The sequence below is a fragment of the Canis aureus genome, chromosome 9 (assembly GCF_053574225.1).
Source record: "Canis aureus isolate CA01 chromosome 9, VMU_Caureus_v.1.0, whole genome shotgun sequence".
Classification (NCBI taxonomy): Eukaryota; Metazoa; Chordata; class Mammalia; order Carnivora; family Canidae; genus Canis; species Canis aureus.
The window spans coordinates 39941903-39962916 of record NC_135619.1 but is presented as its reverse complement, the minus strand read 5'-3'; positions in this window follow the sequence as shown (position 1 = coordinate 39962916).

Below are 21014 nucleotides of genomic sequence, written 5' to 3'. Positions count from 1 at the left end.
CATTCCATTACGTCATTTTATCATTCAATGATTGAAAGTATTTCCAGCTTTCAGTGGCAGTTGCTAAATTTGCATATTTACATAATATACAATTTCACTTGAAGTGAAATGATATTTATGTTAAGTTTTTCTGAAAAATTCAAACCATAGTATATAAGCTGCTTTTTGTGTTTGCTGATCTCCTTTGCTAAATCTGTCTCCTTTGCTTCTGAAAAATAAATTATATCAAAAAGACTTAAAAATCTTGTTAGTTTCCTTCAGGAAGCCATCTGACTTCTATTTGCGGAAGAAGCCTCACATACTGCTCCTTACTAACATTAACTTTTATGAAAAGGTAATCATATTTGCTATGTTACTTTATTTTATTAATGGTTTTATTTACTTATTTTTATTTTTTAAGGTTTAATTTATTTATTCATGAGAGAGAGAGAGAGAGAGAGGGAGAGAGGCAGAGACACAGGCAGAGGGAGAAGCAGGCTCCATGCAGGGAGCCTGATGCGGAACTCGATCCCGGGTCTCCAGGATCACGTCCTGGGCCAAAGGCAGGCGCTAAACCGCTGAGCCACCCAGGGATCCCCTTATTGATGGTTTTAATTGTAATAGATAAAGGATGGGGCTAAAATTTGTTGAAACCAGTTGATGTCGATGCATGATGCAGTTTTTTGTGAGAACTTTAGGACATACTTCCTTTAGGTGGGCTATACAGTTCTATGTCTTCCAACTATGCAATTTGCTCCAACAGAAGCACAGGGCACTTAATTCTCCAATGGTACTTGTGTTTCATCAAACCAATATTCTACAACAGCAAGTCTAGATGCTCTAGTATAGTTAGATTCTAAAGAACTTACAAATATCTCTTCTAACAGTTTATAATCATCACAGAGAACAATAGTTGCCATTAAAAGGCCTTATTGTCAGTAACTGTATTTCATCAATCTGAGTGGAAATTTGTCTTGCCTTTTTTTTTTTTTTTTAAGAGAGAGAGAGAGAGTGTGTGTGTATTGTGTGGGGGGAGTGGGGGTGGAGGGCAGAGGGAGAGGGAGAGAGAGAATCCCAAGCAAGTTCCACACCCAGTACAGAGCCAGATGTGGGGCTTGATCTCAAGACCCTGAGATCATAACCTGAGTTGAAATCAAGAGTTAGACACCAGGGCACCTGGGTGGCTCAGTGGTTGAGCGTCTGCCTTTGGCCCAGGGCATGATCCCGTGGTCCTGGGATGGAATTCTGTATTGGGGTCCCCGCAGGGAGCCTGTTTCTCCCTCTGTCTATGTCTCTGCTTCTCTCTCTGTGTCTCTCATGAATAAATAAATCTTTTTTTTAAAAGACTTTATTTATTCATGAGAGAGAGAGAGAGAGAGAGATGCAGAGACACAGGCAGAGGGAGAAGCAGGCTCCATGCAGGGAGCCTGGTACAGGACTCGATCCTGGGTCTCCAGGATCACACCCAGGGCCGAAGGCAGGCGCTAAACCACTGAACTACCCAGGGATCCCCTAATAAATAAATCTTAAAAAAAAAAAAAAAAAAAAAAAGAGAGAGACACTTAACTGACTGAACCACCCTAGCCACCCAGCATTTTTCTTGTTTTTAATGTGCCAATTAATTACTTCTCAACTAACAACTCCTAGATACATCTTTGAATCTAATCATTGGTTAGTGACAGTTCTTTTAAAATACTGGATTTTGCTGCATCACTATTGAAATTGTAGTCTCTCCATTCATATAGAAGTCTTAGCAGCTGTATGAGTGTTACCAGGTTTTATAATGATTTCTGCAATTTTCTAGGACCCAAGCACTCCATTGTTGTTCATTCATATAGTCTTCTTAACTAAGGAAGTAGCAGTGCTATATAGCTCAAAGTTCTGTTTTAAAGATTTGAAATATTATATACATTTACCTACTTTATCAGGATGTTTTCTTTTCAAATGTTCAAATGGTTTCATAGTCTGAAGGAGAAAGATCACTATGACATATAGACTATCTGAAAGCACATTTATTGAGTTGAATGGGCTATCAGTAAAACCATAGGCTGATAGTAAAATATTGTTGATATCTTTTAAATGCTTGACATAATAATGGATTGAAAGACTTTTGTGGAATTAAATTGTAAAATATAAACTATTTTTACTTAATTATTAAAGCCCAAGTCATACACATAAGCACTGAGGATCAAACAGACAACATCTACAAGGTAGTAAATGGCAACCAACAGACACATACACACAGTCCACTCTCACTATATGACTTCAAGATAAAGCAATCCATCAAGAGAAAAATCTGCCAATTATAGCCATTATTCACTATAGGTTTTTAGCACTCATCTTATATATGTTTTGTGTATTTTCCATGAAATCAATGTTAATCCTGCTCATGTAATGCCCAAGAAAATCCAGTAAGAGAAATGAAATATTAAGGAATAGGATTTTGTTTGGTAGAGTTGAACTTTAAAGAACCACACACACTATTGTAGTATCTATAAGGTATTTTTTTCCACCCAAGAAGCATTTATTGTGGATGCTATCACCCTTATTTAAAATGCGTATACTAGAAGTAGTTGTGGTGGGAAAAGATATCATTTGTACTTCCTGGCAAATCTCAAAGGAAAATCATAATGTAAACCCCTGGGGTTCTGGCACAAGGATATGCCTTCTGCTGTGAAACTATACACCATTCAGAAAAGTACTCAGTGGACTATTGAGCCATGGTAGAGAGAGAGCATATGACCATGAGATAGTAGTTTTCCAAGCCATGCTACCTATCATTAGCTGGATTCTTTCAGACCCATGTAGGAACCTACTTTATAGCAAAGGGGTGTAGCAGTGGCACATGCCCATGGGGTCCATTGGTCCTATCTCATGCTGTATTCCCAAGAAGCCATCAGTCTGGTTAAGTGGTAAAACAGCTTCTTAAAGATGGATCTGAGGCTCCATCTTGAGGAGGATACTTTGTGAGGTTGGCACCATCTTCTAGAATGCTGTATAAATCCTAAATGACAAACATTATATGGTATTTCTGTATCTCTGATAGGTAAAATACAAAAGTTTGGGAACCAAGGAATAAAATGGAGCTGTCCTTTTATATCATTACTCCCAGTGACACATTTGAGAAATTGTACTTCTCATCCCTGCTCTGAGCATTGTGGGTCTGGAGACCCTGTTGTCAGCAGACATAAGAATCCTATTACAGTTTAAGCTTCAGCTTTCAATTGGCTACTTTGGGCTCCATGTGCCAAGAGACTAACAGGCAAGAAAGGAGTCACTATCCTAGCAAGGACTGACCCTAATCATCAGGAGAAATAAGGCTACTTACTGCTCCATTGTAGGGGCAGGGAAGGATATGTTTGGCAATCGGATGATTCATTGAGCCTCTCTTGGTTTTCTCATGCCCTCTTGTTAAAAGTAAATGGATACCATCAGCGGTCACCCTCTGAGGAAGGCAATGGTAATTAGAGGCTCAAATTCCTCAGAGATGAGTGTCTGGGTTACCCTACCAGGCAAGCTGCCTCAATCACACAGGTGCTAAATAAGAGTGGATAGTGGAGGAGGATAATGAGTATCAGTTATGATCCTAAGGTCAACTATAGCATCAGGAGGTATAGTTCATCTCACTAACCTTTCTAAGTTACCCAGGAAACATGAGATTTCCCAATCAAGCTCCTAGAGAAGCTACAGCTGGATGGAGTAAACTTCTAAGAAACAAGTGGACTGTGCTGTGCAATGGTGGGCTTTCATGGATTCCATGAAAGCTTCTCTCTTCAGGGCTGGCTCATCCAACCCCAACTGTTGGGAATACCAATAGCTTGCAGGTGTGTCTCTCCCAGGGCATTGCCCTCAGGCACAGAAGATGGCCTTGCCACATGCTGTACCCTCTCCTATGGAGTGGGCTATAGCCAATGCCTGGCTGATCTGAGAATACAAAGACATATTTGGATTGCTTCACTTGGAGACCACTCTGAAGGGCCATTCCTGATTTAGAGCTCTATGTTGGACTAGCTGAAGTCTCAGTTGCAAATGTATCGTGGACTGGCTTCTCCCTCTGCCCAATTGTCTTTTCTTCTTTTCTTTGTAAGTATAACTCCTTAAAAGGTCTGTCTAATAAGTCTTCTGTATGCAACTTTTGATTTCAAAGCATGTTTCCAGGAAAGCCTGGGTGGCTCACTGGTTGAGCACCTGCCTTTGGCCCAGGGCATAATCCTGGAGTCCTGGGATCGAGTCCCACGTCAGGCTCCCTGCATGGAGCCTGCTTCTCCTTCTGCCTGTGTCTCAGCCATTCTCTCTCTGTCTCTCTCTCATGAATAAATAAATAAATAAAATCTTAAAAAAAAAACAAACAAAAAAAAACAAAGCATGTTTCCAGGAAACCCAATCTTAGACACTATCCTAGAATATAACCCAAAATTTTCCTAACAAACCAACCCTAACAGTTACTATCAGCTGCAATCAGGTGGCCAAAATTACAATCCTTGCCTATGACATTATTATTGTTGATGTCAGATTAAATATTCATTTGTTTATTCATGTTTAAGGAAATCTTTTTTTAATGTAGTTTACCTGGATGAGCACAACATATATTTGTAGAATAGTACAAATGTTTATTACTCAGTAGAAAGTTGATTGACTTTTTTTTTTTTTTTTTAGGGGAAAATCGGGTGAGGTGGTGAAGGTGAAAGGGCAGAAAGGATATATCCTCTTTTCATCTATTTATTTCATGGATTTTTTAAAGGAAAGGCTTTGCTTACTGATGGATGAGAGAAAAGTGCTCTTAATTTAAGTCACATAAAAAAAATGAATGGGATAATTGAGTGGTGGGCATTAAGGAGGGCACTTGATGTAATGAGCCATGAGTGTCATGTGCAACTGATGAATCACTAAGTTCTACCCCTGAAACTGATAGTACACTATATGTTAACTAACTTAAATTTAAATAAAATCTAAAGAGAGAGACAGAGATCCCCCAGACCCTAGTAGTCTTAAGACAATGTCCTACAATTAAACATTTCTGCTAATTTTTAAATTTAAAGCTTGCAGATTTACATTCATTCTTATAAAATGCATTTTCAACTTTCTACCTCCTAAATATCTGTAACAAAGAAATGAATTTATGGAAGATGTTGACCTAAAGCAAATCTGACTTCAATTATATTCTGTGCTGTTGAGGAGAGAGATTACTGAAGGTCACATGTACTGCAATGGATTCTTAGTCCAGGGGAGTTTTAGGGCATGCTAAGTAAAAGCTGTGTTAATCCAAGGAATTTTTTAAATATCACTTAAGAAAACATTGTGAAAATATCATTTGGAGACCAAAGTATCTCACATATTGCAGGCACACTAAGGGCCCTTCATATACATTTAACCGTAAGAATTGAGACCCACCTGGTTGTGATTTAAGTGCTTTGGTTTACAGATGAGCATTGTGAGACACAGGGAGATTATTTCTATCCACTGGTACTTCTTCAAGCAGACTGTACTGTAATTATGACTGATAATTTAAAATAATTCTCAGGCAATGAAAAGCTTAAAGAAAGATGAAATTATGTTATGGCCAGTTTAGTGTAGTATTGATTACACTATACCCTATAGGTCTCTAGTTCCCTGAGTATTGGTAAACATGCACAGTATACATAGCAACTATTAAATAGGCAGATCCATCCTATCACCTTGCGGTTTGGATTGTCCTCTCCTATTAGCAGCTATCCTGGCCAACATTTCACAAAGAAAGTAGAGGTGGATGGATAGATCTGCTAACAAATTTGCCTTACTCTGCTTCTTGAGTCCACTAACAAATTTGCCTGCGTCTGTTCCTGTCCTTAGCTCTCTGTCTCTAGGAAGAAATCTCTCTCCTACCACCAGCAACTAATCTCTGCTCCTGTTTGGATTTCATCACCTGCCCTTTCTTCAGGGACCTGAAAACATGGCTTATCTCCTCTCTCACCTCTCTCTTCAACCTCTACCCTGATTCTTTTCCCTCAGATTACAAACAGGCTCGGATGCCTCCCATCTGGAAAAGAGACTCTTTCAATAGTCTCCTGTAGCTGTCACCTGATATTGCTTTCCCCTCACAGTCAAATTTTCTTAAAAGTGTAGTCTGCACTCTTTCTCTTCCCAATGTATATCCCCACTGTCTTCTACTTTCACTACTCCATGAAACTGTCTTTACTCAGATATTAAATTGCTTATTCAATAAATGATGTAGAGCTCTTATCTCACTTTACTCATCTGAAGAATCTGACATTATTAATTACATCCTTCTTGAAATACTTCCCTTGATTTTTAGACTACCACCCCTGCTGGCTTTCTATCTGCCTCTTAAATTGCATTTATTTTATTTTATTTTATTTTTTTATTGTATGTCATTCTGTTCTATTATCCTTTACTTTCTTCAGCCTCATCTCACTTTTTCTCCTCCACATTTTATTAAAAAAATTTCAAGTTAAAAGTTGGAAAAACTGTGCAGTGAACATCCATATGTCCATTCCATTTTCACTCCCATTGCCACTGCCATCCCAGTTGAACTTTTCTAAATTCAAACTTATGTAGTTCAAATGCAAATTTCTACCTTGATGGACAAGAGACATCTCAAACCCAACATGGTAGAGTTCAACTCATAATTCTAGATTCATTCTGTATTTTTTTTCCTTTATCTTATCAATTAGTCACCAGGTCCTGTCAGTTCTGTTTCTTTAAAATCTCTTCACTCTCCCCATATTCAGGCCCTAATCTTTTCATCTCTAACCGCTCTTCCTGGAGCTTGGCTCTAATTCACTTACTACACAGCCTCCACAAGTGTGGCCATCCCATTCCTAGTTTAACATCTTTCAAAATTTTCAGTTTACGCTCCTAACTCTTGAGCAAGGCCTCTCTTATACCTAGGTAGCCTCATCTTTCTCTGTCTTTCCTCTCAGACTCTGTGAACCAGGCTACATGAAGCTACCTAAAGTTCCTGGAATGTTCCTCTGTGTTCATACCATGTTAACATCCCTCACTGGTATGCATTCCCTTGCTTTTTCACCTAATTATTGTTTTCCGACTGCCAGCCACCTTTCCAAGTTCTCCTTCAAAAAAAGTTTAGATACTACCTTTTCTGGGAAAACTTCAGCCTTTCCTTCTCAACATTCTACCACCTAGATCTGGGTGAGACCCTTCTTATATGGCACCTTCCCATAGTAGCTTATACTTATTTGGTCAGTTGACTGAATCATTTAATAGAGATTTGAAGTCATATAATGTGCTGGGAACTATGTTAGGTGACGAGAATATAACAGTGAATAAAAGAGAGCTCCTTCTTTCAAGGAATTTACATATTATTTGAGACTTAGTAAGGGGAAAAAACGTGATAAAGTATGGTTAGCTCATGAATGAATACACACAAGGCACTCTGGGATACTAAGAAGGGATCCAAGTCCAGACTTGGAGAATGAGGGATAGTGAGAAAGACTCACCTAAGAAATGAAGGAAGAATAGGAATAAGTTAGGGGATGGGAATGGTGAAAGCAGGGGGTGGCTGGAGAAAAGGAAGGAGAGGTTCAGGGTGCTGGTTAGTAAGAGTCTGGCTCACTCAGGGTAGAAGTGTTTTGAGTGCTCAGCCCAGTGTGGGACAGACTAGGCACTCAGTGACCATTTATTGATTGAATGCACATATTCCATGAATGAATAAATGAGGCCAGATTGGAAGCACCTCATATGAAAAGAATTTGGATTTTATTCTGAGGACACTCCATTGCTACTCCATAGAAGGAAAAAAGGTAATAAGCAAGAGGTTGACATAATCAGATTTGTACTTCATAAAGATTACTTTGGAGAAAATGAATTGGAAGGAGAGCGAGAGGCAGGTCTAGCAGCAGAAACTCAGTTGAGAGGCACACATGGTCATTGATGTTAGAGATGACAGTGACCTGAAAGAAGGATGTGCAGTTGGGATGGAGAAGAATGAGTGTTTTGAGAAATGAAGGAGACAGGGCCAATGGACTTGGTGACTGATTGTCAGAATGAGGGTGAGAAAACAATCAAAGATGATATCCAAGGTTTCAGCTTGGGCAGTTGTTGGCAGTAGTCATCAAGGGAGAGAAACAGGATGAAGAAGTTTCTGGGGATAAGGTTTGGCCATGATGGAAAATGAAAAGTTCAGTTTTGAACACTGTGAGTGAGTTCGAGGCATGTATGGGTCCTGGGTGTTTGTCCACAGATCATTTTCCTTGCTCTTCCCTGCTCTGCTGTGTATCAACAGATGACCTGCTGGTTAAAATTCCAAAGCTCCCGAGTTAGCTGGCTTGTGGCTTGATTTGAGCAATGGGAGGTACTGGCAAGGGATTTGAGAACAAAAGGAGGGGAAAAGCCAGGATATTGTTCCTCTTTACGTTCCACCTCCGGCAGTGTCCCTGGCAGCAAGTTTGTTCTGCCACCCAGCTCCCTCCCAACAGGCTTGTTTCATTCTCCTCCAATAACCCACACCTTGTGTTCTAGTGACTCAATCACCTTACCTTGTCCCTCCACTTTAATACTTCCCAATGCTTCCTAGTGTTGCCAGATGCAGGATTTCATCAGAATCTCCTGTTCAGCCTCTCATCTCTCTTCTCCCCTCAGTAGCATTAAACTTTCTCTGTTTTAAAGATTTCTGTGTTTATTTGAGAGAGAAAGAGCATGCACGTGAATGCATGAGCAGGGGGAGGGGTAGAGAGAGAGAAATCCTTAAGTAGACTCCCTCATAAGCCCCACACGGACTCTACCCCAGGACCCTGAAATCATGACTTCGCCAAAATCAACAGTCAGATGCTTAACTGACTCAGCCACCCAGGTGCCCCTAAACTTTCTGTTTTAAATACTCAGATGTCTGAGGAACATCTAAGGGATGATATTCAAAAAAGCAGCCAAGTATGTGGAAGAGATGACTAGAGTGTCCTTTTCTTAATTTTTTAAATTTAATTTTTTAATTTAAATTCAATTAGCCAACATATAGTACATCATTAGTTTCAGGTGTAGAGTTCAACAATTTATCGGTTGCTGTGACACCCAGTGCTCATCACATCACATGCCCTCATTAATGCCTATCACCCAATTACTGGAATTTCAATCATAACAGTTTCCTGAAGAACAATTGTCTCCTCACCTGCATATCCTGTGCCAGCCTTGGAGATCCTTAAGTACAAAAAGATTATCTTATTTCTGTCCATATTCCCAGGACCAACTCAACACCTGGCAAAGAATAGGCACTAAATGTTTGCTCACTGAATGAAGAAATGAATGCATAAACAACACATTATTTTTAGGTGAAATTCATTTGTGGGTTCATTTATATAATAAAGTTAAACACATTTGATGTGGAGAATGCCCAATATGAATTAATAAGAAGCCTGAATCACTATTTGTTAGTATATATAGTATTATTGCCCTCAGGGTTGTCATGATGCAATAAATGAACAGGAAAAGGTTGCCCCAATTGTTTAGTCATGTATTGGGTAGATAAGAATGATTAGAAATCATTGTACTTGCGTATACAACTGTGTACAAAAAGGATATTGCTAAATAAATTGAAGATAGCACGTTTGTTACAATGGGTTAAACATTCCCTGAATCCCCATATCTTAGATATACAATAAGTTTCCTTGGAAATGATTTGCAGAAGTAACCTCAGCCAGGATCCATATTACCAACTCTGAACTGTGGCTAAATAAATTAGATGTTACAAACAGGGCATTACAAAGTGTAGATACTGGCTTTGGCCTTAAGTCAGCATTGTCTCTGAGACTATGGGTCATGGGCTTTGCTTCTGTCACCAGTGGGAGGGGCCATGCTGGGATCTAGGGGCTGCACACACATTGCACACTGCTGGATTTGTGGTTGGGAGGGAAGGGATGAGGCCGGTGACAGCTTCAATTCCTCCTCTGTATTCTGGTAATTGAGAAATCATCAGAAACCTTTCCCCAGCTTTCTATAAAAAAAAAAAAAAAGAAGAAGAAGAAGCAGTGAGAAGCTAGGGAAAGTGAGTCTTTGATAACTTAGAGCAGCTATGATGAAATTTGTATTTTAAAAACATTTTAATTTTGTAAAAGAACAATAACAAAACTAAAATATACAGATAAGAAAAAAATGAAATTAAATCATTCTTAATCCCACTGTGTAGAGGCAACCTCTTCTGACAATTTGGAGTAAACTCTTCTAAACCATTGCAGCACACATTCCTATAGACTAAATGTTTGTGTTTCCAAAAGTCATATGTTGAAATCTAAGCCCCAGTGTGATGGTATTTGATATTTGGAGGTAGGACCTTTTAGGGGTGATTAGGTCATGAGGGTGGAGCCCTCATGAATGGAATTAGTGCCCTTCTAAAAGAAATCCCAGATTGATCCCTTGTCCCTTCCTCTATGTGAGGACACAGCAAGAAGACAGCCACTAGGAACCAGGAATCAGGCTCTTACCAGACCCCGAGTCTGCAAGCACCCTGATCATGGACTTCCCAAACTTCAGAACTGTGAGAAATAAGTGTTGTTTATAAGCCAGTCTGGTACTCAGGTATAGCAACCTGAAATGGCTAAGACACAAATATGCATATTTAAAAGTGTCTTTATACTGTACATACTACTGTCACCCACTTTTTCCATGCAAAATATGTCATGAACAATCTTCCATGTCCATACATGGTTACATTATTGATGGTTGTATGATATTCTGTTTTATAAATTTACCATAATTTATTTAACTAATCACCCACAGAGAAATATTTGGCTCAGCTCCAATTTTTCACTATTGCATACATAAAAATCAGCAACTGATTTTTAAGTTTAATCTTCAAGTACTTATAACAAGATTTTGGAGCAGGCTGTGGGAAGGACAGAATAGGGAAATGAAGGAGCCCATGGGGGGAAGTACTGATGACCTAATACTGTTCTTGATATATAAAGTCCATCAGTTAACAGGAGTGAGGTGGGGAGGATGGTGTGGGGGGTGGGGGAAGAAAGCAAGAGAGGGTGAAATGACAGGGCTGGAAAGAGAGAGAAATACAGTCAGACTATAGACTGTGAGACAGGGAAGGAAAGAAGGAATGTGAGAGAATAAATAGAAAGGATCAAAGAGTTATCAAGGCCACTCAAGAAAAAAAAAATTGTGGTGATTTCCAAAAAGGACAGTGACATTTTTACCATGCAAATGATGATATATCACTGAATGAATGAAAAGGGGGACAATTTGCTCAAAACCCAAAGGGGACATTGGTTATCACGGTAGATACAGAGTAACATTTAAAAAACGGAAACAAACAAAAAAAAAAATAAAAAAAATAATAAAAAAAAAAATTAAAAAAAAAAAAACGGAAACAGGGGCACCCTGGTGGCTCAGCTGGTTAAGCTTCTGGCTTCGGCTTGGAGCTTGGGTCATGATCCCAGTGTCCTGGGATTGAGCCCCATGGTGGGGCAGGGTGGGCTCCCTGCTCAGCAGGGTGTCTGCTTCTCCTCTGCCTCTGCCTTACCCCTGCTCATTCTCTCTCCCCCTCTCTCTCTCAAATAAATAAAATCTCTTTAAAAGATAAAAAACTCTGAAACAAAGGAAAAATAGCAATTAAGAAATCTCATTCTACTTGATTTAATGCACCAACCTACATGTGCATATCATGTGTTAAATGTTTTCTTTAAAAAATATATCTTTCTTTAACTCTTGTCTCTGATGTTTTCTCTTATGGTGATTGACCGGAGTTAAAATATTTTTCATCACAGCCCCAGAGAAAGTAAGAGGAAGGAGTTAGCTTCTCCTTTCTCCCTATTATCATGCCTAGTTCCTGTTTCAGAAAAATTAAGGTGTGAACAGCCACTTTCTCTTGCACATCATTCTTCTGCATATTTGAGGAGTAGGGTGGGGTGTGTCTTTGCAGGAGCTGGAGAATGGCCTCCATTACAAAACTTCCTATATACACTTATGGGGAACAATGAAAATCACTTGTATCATGAACTCCACTTATGTACATATTACAGTGTTTTTTAAACAAAGTTTTAAAAAAATCAACTTTTAGAAAGAGAGCAACGCTAATATCTTATGGAAAGCTGTGAGGCACAAATGAAGTTATTTATGTGAAAGTATTTGGCAAACAGTAAAAGTCTATGCAAGTGTAAGGTCCTTTTAATTATTGGACCTCTACTATACTCTGACATCAGAAGGACCTTAATAGAGAGAGATGATACTGCTACTTTCCTACACTCAGGAGTTGGAATGGAGAAATATATCCACAAATAGCCTTACCCTTTGTTCCCTGCCAGTATGATCTTTTACATGGATAGAAAAACTTGCAAAATGCCTTTTCCTTTGTTGAACTATAAGAAGTGGTCAGGTTTTCTTATTTTAACTGAATAAAGAAAAAAAAAAGTCTTCTTAAGACTGGCTTATATTAATCACATCCTGTGTGAGCTCTGTCCTGTGTCATTGACATCCATCAAGCAAAGGAGGAGAATGGATCATCGGTTCCAATGCTCCTGAGGGCACTTTAATTAAAGCACTAATGCTACATGCCCAACAAGTTTAGCATGAATCAGCAAGATTAGTCACTTACGCCATCCTAGCCCAGGAGTACATGAGCATGTCCAATCACATGACCTTGGAGAACAGGGGGTACCGACCCTTGGTTGACTGCTTGCTCACATCAGTCCTGTTACTGAAGAGCAATCAGAGATGTGAGGCAGATTGAGGGCAGCACAGACCACCGTGGATCCTCTTCACATTTCTCTATCATATCACCTGGTGTCTAGCTGAGTATGTGCCAACCACCTCTGCCGAGCAGGTGGAGATAAACCTCCTCAAAGATTCGGATTTGCATCTTCCATTTGGAGAGGGCTTTTATTCTGTTCATATCCGTGGCTTTTTGTCCATTAAGGATTGATGGATTGCACACATGAATGAGTCCAAAGTATTTTAAGTAAAGAAAAAGCTCTGAGCCTCACCTTCATCATCTACACCCCAACTCATCATTTTTTTATAGTATCAACATAATTTAGTACTTTCTGAGCATTCTGTTCTTTCTGAAAGCATAAGTACTGTGTATAATTTGCTTGCCTTGTCATTTCTGCAATCTTTTATGCATACAGTTCAGGCATCCTGTTTGCTTCATATGTGCAATGCCAAGTTATTTACTGTAAAAAAATGTACTTTTTTCTTCTGGAAAATAGGAAAATTAAATATAACACACACATTTAAGCTGTTGCAGTATTCCAGTCTAACATGGAGGCTGCTGCTGAATACTTTTACACAATGCCAGGAAATTTCACAATCCTGCTTGCGTTTTGGTTTTATTTTTGTATTTTTTAAAAAAAAATGTCATATTGTTTAAGTGCTACAGTACAGGATAGAAGGACATTTTTAGTGTCTGAATGATACATGGTATCTTCATTCACTCTGGAAGTTTAAAATTGGCCAATTCTAAAAATGGGAGGGCTCAAGAAAATGAATATATGTAGTTAATTGTATTTTTTATGGCTCAGGTTTGCGTTTCAGAGGTATTAGGGACTCAAATTTAAGACAGACATATCTGCAACTGCTCCAACAATTCTGGCATTTAAAATTTTTGTTGGTTTTGTGTGGGAGCTTCATAACCTGCATCATATTACTCATGTGTATTTGTAGGTTTAGTTTTGAATGTGTGAAAGGATGCTACTTGGTAAGCTTGTTTTTCTTCTGCTTCTTGGAATTTTTGTATCCAAGTAAACTTGATAGATGTCTTGAAGTGTCCTCTGCATAAATTTACTCTTCTAGGTAGCAGGAGATTTGCTTTTTTCTATTCCTTCCACTTGGTTTTCCTTAGACAAATAGCCCTTACAGCTTATGCTGTGATATGCTTAGGCCTTAGAATAGCCACTGTGGCAGATCATATCTAAAATTCTCTATATACATTGATTTCTGACCCTTTGGAAAGGATAGTCCTGGAGAAGTTGAGTTGAAACCCACACAGACTTTCAAATGCTGGATGGTTTCAAATTCAATATCTTTTCCTTTGAAGTTGTTACTAGGAAATAATTTGAGTAACAAATTAGTCATCACCATGTCCTGATAGCCCACCAGGAAGATAAATTAATTCCTGTAAGTTACAACATTTCACCTCCTCCCACTTCAGTTCATTATATTGTCCAGTTGTCTTCTAAGTAAATGATGTCCCTAAAAATAGTTAAAAGGAATCTAGTATAAAATAGGCTCACAAGTAGCCACTTAAGTACAAAGTCACATAGTATTTAGAAATAAATAAGTAAACACAATCTTTTCTCTTTTTAAATGTGTCAATTACTGAAGCTTTCTGATTCTAAAGGAACCCCACAGAAACATTTAATCCATTCTCAAACATTTGAACACACTAGCTAGCATTATGCTGGTATCACAAAGTGGCCAACGTTCCTTGTGCCCTTTACAGTTTTGCTTTGTTTGTAGCTTTTTTCCCCCTTCTCAGCTGAATATATCTGTTTTTAGAATATTGAGTCTATGACAGGTTCTACTTAAAGGAGCAGAAAAGAGAAAAATTTGCCAGAACAAATTATATGGGGACAACCACTATATTTTAATTTGGCAATTGTTTTCAGACCACACTATATACAAGAGATATGACATGCACATTATTATGAAATTATGTAAATGTGGTTTAAAAAATACCTTCTAATGGCTCCATAGGTTGGCTGGTGTTCCCTCTCTACCCATTCAGAAATGGAGCTTTCACCATTCTATTCTAACAACTATGTATCAATACTAGTTGAGGAGTAAGCTGACATTTGATCCATGTCACAATGATCTAGACCATGTGTGTGTTTTAGGAATGGAACAGACATGCCATTTAATATACAGCCAATTTATTTCCTCAGTGGTCCAATAAGTTGTGTAGGACTAGGCTGTATCAGAACTGCGTGTGCTTCTTATAGCTCCTTTTTGCCCATTGGAATCCTTTCATGGCTTTACAGTGTCCGGATCTAATTTAGCAATTCCCAATAATTCTACTTTTTGAGAAAGTTATCTTTTGTGCTTGTTTTCTGTAATTTAGTTGCTTTGTCATTCAGAAAGTCTTTTACCCAGATATCCTATTTAGGGCCAATTTATTCACTTTGGTAGTATCTGTTGTTGTTGTTGTTGCCATAAAAAGCATTGCAGGGATCCCTGGGTGGCGCAGCGGTTTGGCGCCTGCCTTTGGCCCAGGGCGCGATCCTGGAGACCCGGGATCGAATCCCACATTGGGCTCCCTGTGCATGGAGCCTGCTTCTCCCTCTGCCTATGTCTCTGCCTCTCTCTATTTCTCTCTCTGTGACTATCATAAATAAATAAAAATTAAAAAAAAGCATTGCATTTTTATCCTATTGGGAATTTATCTGATCTATTCCTCTCATTTCAGGGTTAAGAAATACTGAGAAACTAAGTGAGCTCTTCATGGTTAATAGACACTGGGGTAGCTGACAGCTGAGACTATAACCTTCTGATTTCTGGTCTAGGACACATTTTGGCAGGGGAAGAATTTTCATCTTCTGTGTTTTATAATAGGATTTCAAAAATCCTACTAATAATTTAAATGAGTGGCCAATTTCTACTAATCCTTTATCTATTAAGATGATATTAACAGTTACTTAATTATTTAAAAATTAGCACAAGTAGGGCTTTCTCCCAATTGACAGTAGGGACAGTATTTTCTGGACTCACTCTTCTAGGAGCCACTAAAAAAAAATAAGCAAAAATATTCACACTTAGATGTTATACCACTTAACTTGCTAGTAATCAGCCTGGACCTGTATTTGGAGCAACTATGTTCACATTTGTTTTCTCCTTCCAGAGAGCTCCAAGAATACAAAACAACTCCCACCAATCTTGCTTAAATCTCATTAGGAAAAATTTCAGAAAAAAAAAATTCAAATATGCAGTACTGAGGAATTCAAACTGCAAAGCAGCCAATTTCTTGAGACGATCAGAAGGAATTAAAGAATGTTGGAGAAAGGAAACCCTACCTCTGCAAGGCCATGTCCCCCATTATCCTACCATGACATGATCCTGGGAGCTTCCATCTTTTCAGCCAGTACACAGAGGTCATGCCTATTGGTCATGCTACCAATAGCACCTTGGCACTTGCTATTCCCTTCCACTGGATAGACTCCCCCAGATTTTATAGAGCTCCCTCTCACCGACTGCTACTTAAATCTGCTTTATCAGAGAGGTCTTCTCTGACAGATCAGTCAGTAAGATAGCTCTCCATCTACCTACCCATCCATCCAGTTAGTCATTCAGTTATTCTGGGTTAACTTTCATTGCAATCTGCCTTGCTACCTTCTTTATCTGACTTGGTTCCTATCTGAATGCCTGGCTCTCTTCAATACACAATCAACAACAACAACAAAAGGTAATTTCTTCTCTTCTTGTGAGCTAAATAATATTGTTTGGTGTGTATAGTAGGATTAATTTTTGTAAAACAGAAATGTGTATATGCAAAAAACTATACAGAAGAATACATGAAACATCTTAACCATGTAATCCTTGGGTAATGGAAGTTACAATGATTTTCATTTCCTTTGTTATACTTTTCTTCATTGACTGAATTTATTCCAAGTAATATCAGTCAGAGATTACACAAACCTCTGTTTTTTTTTTTCTTTAATCAGAGAAAACAATAGTGCCAGATCCATGTGGGAAAATGAGTTCTGTTTAATAGAAGTCTGCAGGACATTAAACCAGGGAGTCAGAATAAGGGCACAGAATCAAGCCTTGTTTAGGGGAGTGAATTTAGTGAGAGGAATTCTAGTCTGCAAAGAAAAAAGAAAAAAAAAATCTTGTTTCAGAATGTAGATTTCTTTAATGTGGCTGTGGTCACACGGAGTGATATTAGAAAACAAATCAGGTCTTCTATCCCACTGATGGTGGATCGGGTATCTTTCACTCCAGGATGAAAGACTGTGCTATAATGCCAGTAAGCTTATCAAGTCTTTAGCAATCGGCACTTCCATCTCACCCTCCCCAGATTCTACTTGGAGCATTATAGGACAGACTAATGAATGAAACGAAATTAAGATCTGTTAAATTAATAATTTCATTTTCCCGATTAAAAATTTATTTTGCATTTACAAAATTGAACTATCACCTTGTGTTTATTTTTTAATGTGGGAAAATATTAGTGAAGCAAAGTCGTCTTCTCCATTTAGGTATTTTGGAGCAAGTTTTATTTTTATTCAATGAAAAGATAGCTTCTCTGGTAATTTTTCCTTTACCTAGCAAGAAATCTTAATCTCCTTTCTGAAAAGGATTCTATTTGGGCAGCAAATCCTATATTGCAAATTATTCCAGATCTCAAGTTATGTAACTGAACAGATGGCTGTCTCATGGCTTTGACATGTTAGGCTGCAATCATAGGACATGCTGAAGAACCAGCTCTGGAGCCTTCCAGTGGACAAGCAGGCAGATCCTGTGAGCAAGCAGATATGTGTGGCTGTGGGATCAGATTACAGACTGCACTCTGGCTCAGCTTCCCATGTTCACTATCCAGGAACAAATTCCTTAGGATCCTGAAAGAGGTACAAACAGTATGGAGACACTAATGGTAAGTTTGACTGAATCATAAAAATAAACAACTTTCTCCTGTGGGAGAAAACAAAGTCTCTCAGGGAATGCTATACCAGAAGAGTGATTTCATTTTGATGATAGTTGAAATGTCACTGGCAGATGGATATTGAACTGAATGTGTTCTTTTTGTTTATTTTTTAAAAAAGATTTTATTTATTTATGAGAGACACAGAGAGAGGCAGAGACAGAGGGGGAAGCAGGCTCCATGCAGGGAGCCCGACATGGGACTTGATCCTGGGTCTCCAAGATCATGCCCTGGGCTGAAGGTGGCACTAAACCACTGAGCCACCTGGGATGCCTGAAATGAATGTGTTCTGATTATACCTTGGGCCTGGAGCACAAAGGGACACAATGGATAAAAATCCCTGTCTTCACAGAGCTTGCAATTTAGTGAGGGAGAAAGATAATCAATCAATAAACAAATGAACAGACACATATGTGAGAGTGATAAATGCCAAGAAGGAGAAAAAATAACACAGAAGTGTGTATGAAATTTTAGATAGAGTAGCCACAGAAGTCTTTTTTTAAAAAGATCACCTTTGAGGAAGACGCGAAGGAAAGGAGGATGTGAATCATGTATATATCAGGGGAAGAACATTCTATAGGGAGGAAAAAGCAAATGCCTAGAGTCAGGAGATACTCGGAGTATACAAGGAGCCACAAAAAGTCCACAAAGACCTGAGCACCTGGGTGGTACAGTTGGTTAACCTCCGACTCTTGGTTTTGCTCAGGTCATGATCTCAGGGTTGCAAAATCAAGCCCCACCTTAAGCTCCTGCTTTGGGCACCCTACTAAGTGCAATTCTGCTTAAGATTCTCTCTCTCTCTCCTTCTGTCCCTCTCCCCTCCATGCACGCTGTCTCTCTAAAGTAAAATAAATCTTAAGGAGAAAAAAGTCCATTGTGGCTGAAGCAAAGTACATTGAAGGTAGGTTGTCCAAGATGACATTTGAGACATAATGTGAGATAAGATCATATAGAGAATTAAAGGTCATAGTTTGGGGTTTGGCTTTCATTCTGAGTCAGATGGAAACCGTTAGAGTTTTCAGACAAAGGGCATGATTGAATTATTATGTATCAGGATTACTCTTTGAAGGAAATCAACTGTAGAGTGGTAAAGGGAGATAAGAGGAGCAAGGGTGTTGGGAGCAGAGAGGAAGCATTTAGAAGGCCATTGAGAGAGAATCAGGTAAGAGGTTATAGTGGTTGTCAGCAGTGGAGGGAGTGAGAAGTGGCAAATTCTGGCTATATTTTGAAAGAGGAACCAACAGTTCTGGTTAACAGATTAAGTGGGTTCCCTAAGAAAAAGAGAGAAGTCTAGGCTCATTCCAAGGTTTGAGGTCTATGTGACTAAAGGATGGAGTACATCTGAGAAGCTTAGTGAAAAGGAGAGAATGTGGGAGGAGTAGATTGGGGGAGAGCAGGAGTTCAATTTGGGATATATTGTTAGAGATGTCTATTAGACATCCAAATGGAGATGTTGAGTGAGCAGTGGGATGTACAAGTCTGATGTGCCACGGGTAGATTTGGGCTAAAGATATAAATTTCAAAGTCATAGGATATGTATGGTATTTAAAGCTATGAGACTTGATGGATTTACCTAGACAGTGAGAGTGAGTATAGAACTAGGTGAGTATGAAGGGAGTGATCATCTGTATGGAATGTAAAGTAAGTAAATGAGGCCATGTTGAAAATTGGATTTCATCATGTACAAGTCATCATAAATCTTCATCAGAGCAGCTATATAGAGTCTAGGGCAAAAGCCTTGTTGGAGTGGACTAAGGACAGAATAGAGACATTGGAGACACTGAACAAAAACAATTCTTTCAAAAATATTTGCTTTAAAGAGGAGAGAAATGAAGTGGTAGCTGGTTAGGGAGAGAGGATCAAGAGAGGATTTAAAACTTTTTATTAAAGCATAATGCACATGACAAAATGCATATTTCTTAAATGTATAGCTCTATAATTTTCACAACCAAACACAGCAGGTAGCACATTTTCCATTTATCAGTCCCCAAGAAGCCTCATGCCTGTTCCCTCCCAGTCACTGTCCCCTCCACCTTCCTCCTTCAAGGGCAACAACTATCCTGACTTCTGAAACCATAGATTCATTTTGCCTCCTTTTGTACTTCAGTAAATGGAATCATATAATTCATGGTCTTTTTTATTTGACTGTAGTTATGTTTTTAAAAAAATTCTTTTTTGTTTTTATTTATTTATGATAGTCACACAGAGAGAGAGAGAGAGGCAGAGACATAGGCAGAGGGAGAAGCAGGCTCCATGCACTGGGAGCCCGACATGGGATTCGATCCGGGGTCTCCCAGATCGCGCCCTGGGCCAAAGGCAGGTGCTAAACCACTGCGCCACCCAGGGTTCCCTGTAGTTATGTTTTAATCATTCCTATTGCTGTATAATAATCCATCATGTCAATAAATCAAGATTTATTTATATGTTCTACTGTTGCATGGCAGTTGGATATTTTCCATATTTTCCATTTGTATTTTCCTTACAAGTATTCACCTTTAGTTTTCCAAAATAGTTATACCAGTTTGCTCTCTCTCTAACATTGTAAGAGTAGTAGGAGTGGTATTAGCTCCACCTGTCACTTCTTTGTCTTCTCTCTCTTTTTTTTTTTTTTTGTGAGAATTAAGGTAGTGTAGAAGGCTGATGCTTAGTGAGCCCCCTCAAAACCTTCAAAGCTAAGATCCTACTGCTCACAGGGTGGTTGTGATTACTGACCAACACTAAAGTGCTGGCACCATGCTGAGCACAGGCTATGGATCTAGAATGTGTTTAGATGGTGCTCTTATTTTGTAATCATCTTCTCAGACCTGCCTTCGGGCAGAAGTAAGGTAAAGCAGTGATAACAACATATGCCTTCTCCTCCAGCTCCCCCTTATCCAACCATTCTTGCTTTGTAGGGTTGGGAAAGGATGAGATCTCAGGATGCTTCACTGAGCATGTATTAGTGCCAGGAAGAGCACAAAGGCTCAAATACCCCTTGCACTGCATCCTTTAACTAGACCAGGCATTTCACCAGATTGTTGGAGAGGTTGACGAATGGTAATACCCTAGCTATGTTAGGTTTCACTGTAAAACAAGTCATCTAATATACTAGACAAATATACCGGGTAGCCCCGGTGGCCCAGCAGTTTAGCACCGCCTTCAGCCCGGGGCGTGATCCTGGAGACTCGGGATCAGTCACATGTCGGGCTCCCTGCATGGAGCCTGCTTTTCCCTCTGCCTGTGTCTCTGCCTCTCTCTCTCTCTCTCTCTCTGCCTCTCATAAATAAAATAAAATAAATAAAATAAAAATAAAATAAAATATTAAAAAAATAGAATTACTAGAAAGATATACTAGCCAGGCACTGAAATTCTAATAGTAGAGATCCTGAGGAGGACTAATTATACAGCTAGATATAGTTTCTTGCCTTTTGCAACTCTCTGGAAATTGTTATTGTTATTTAACCAATAA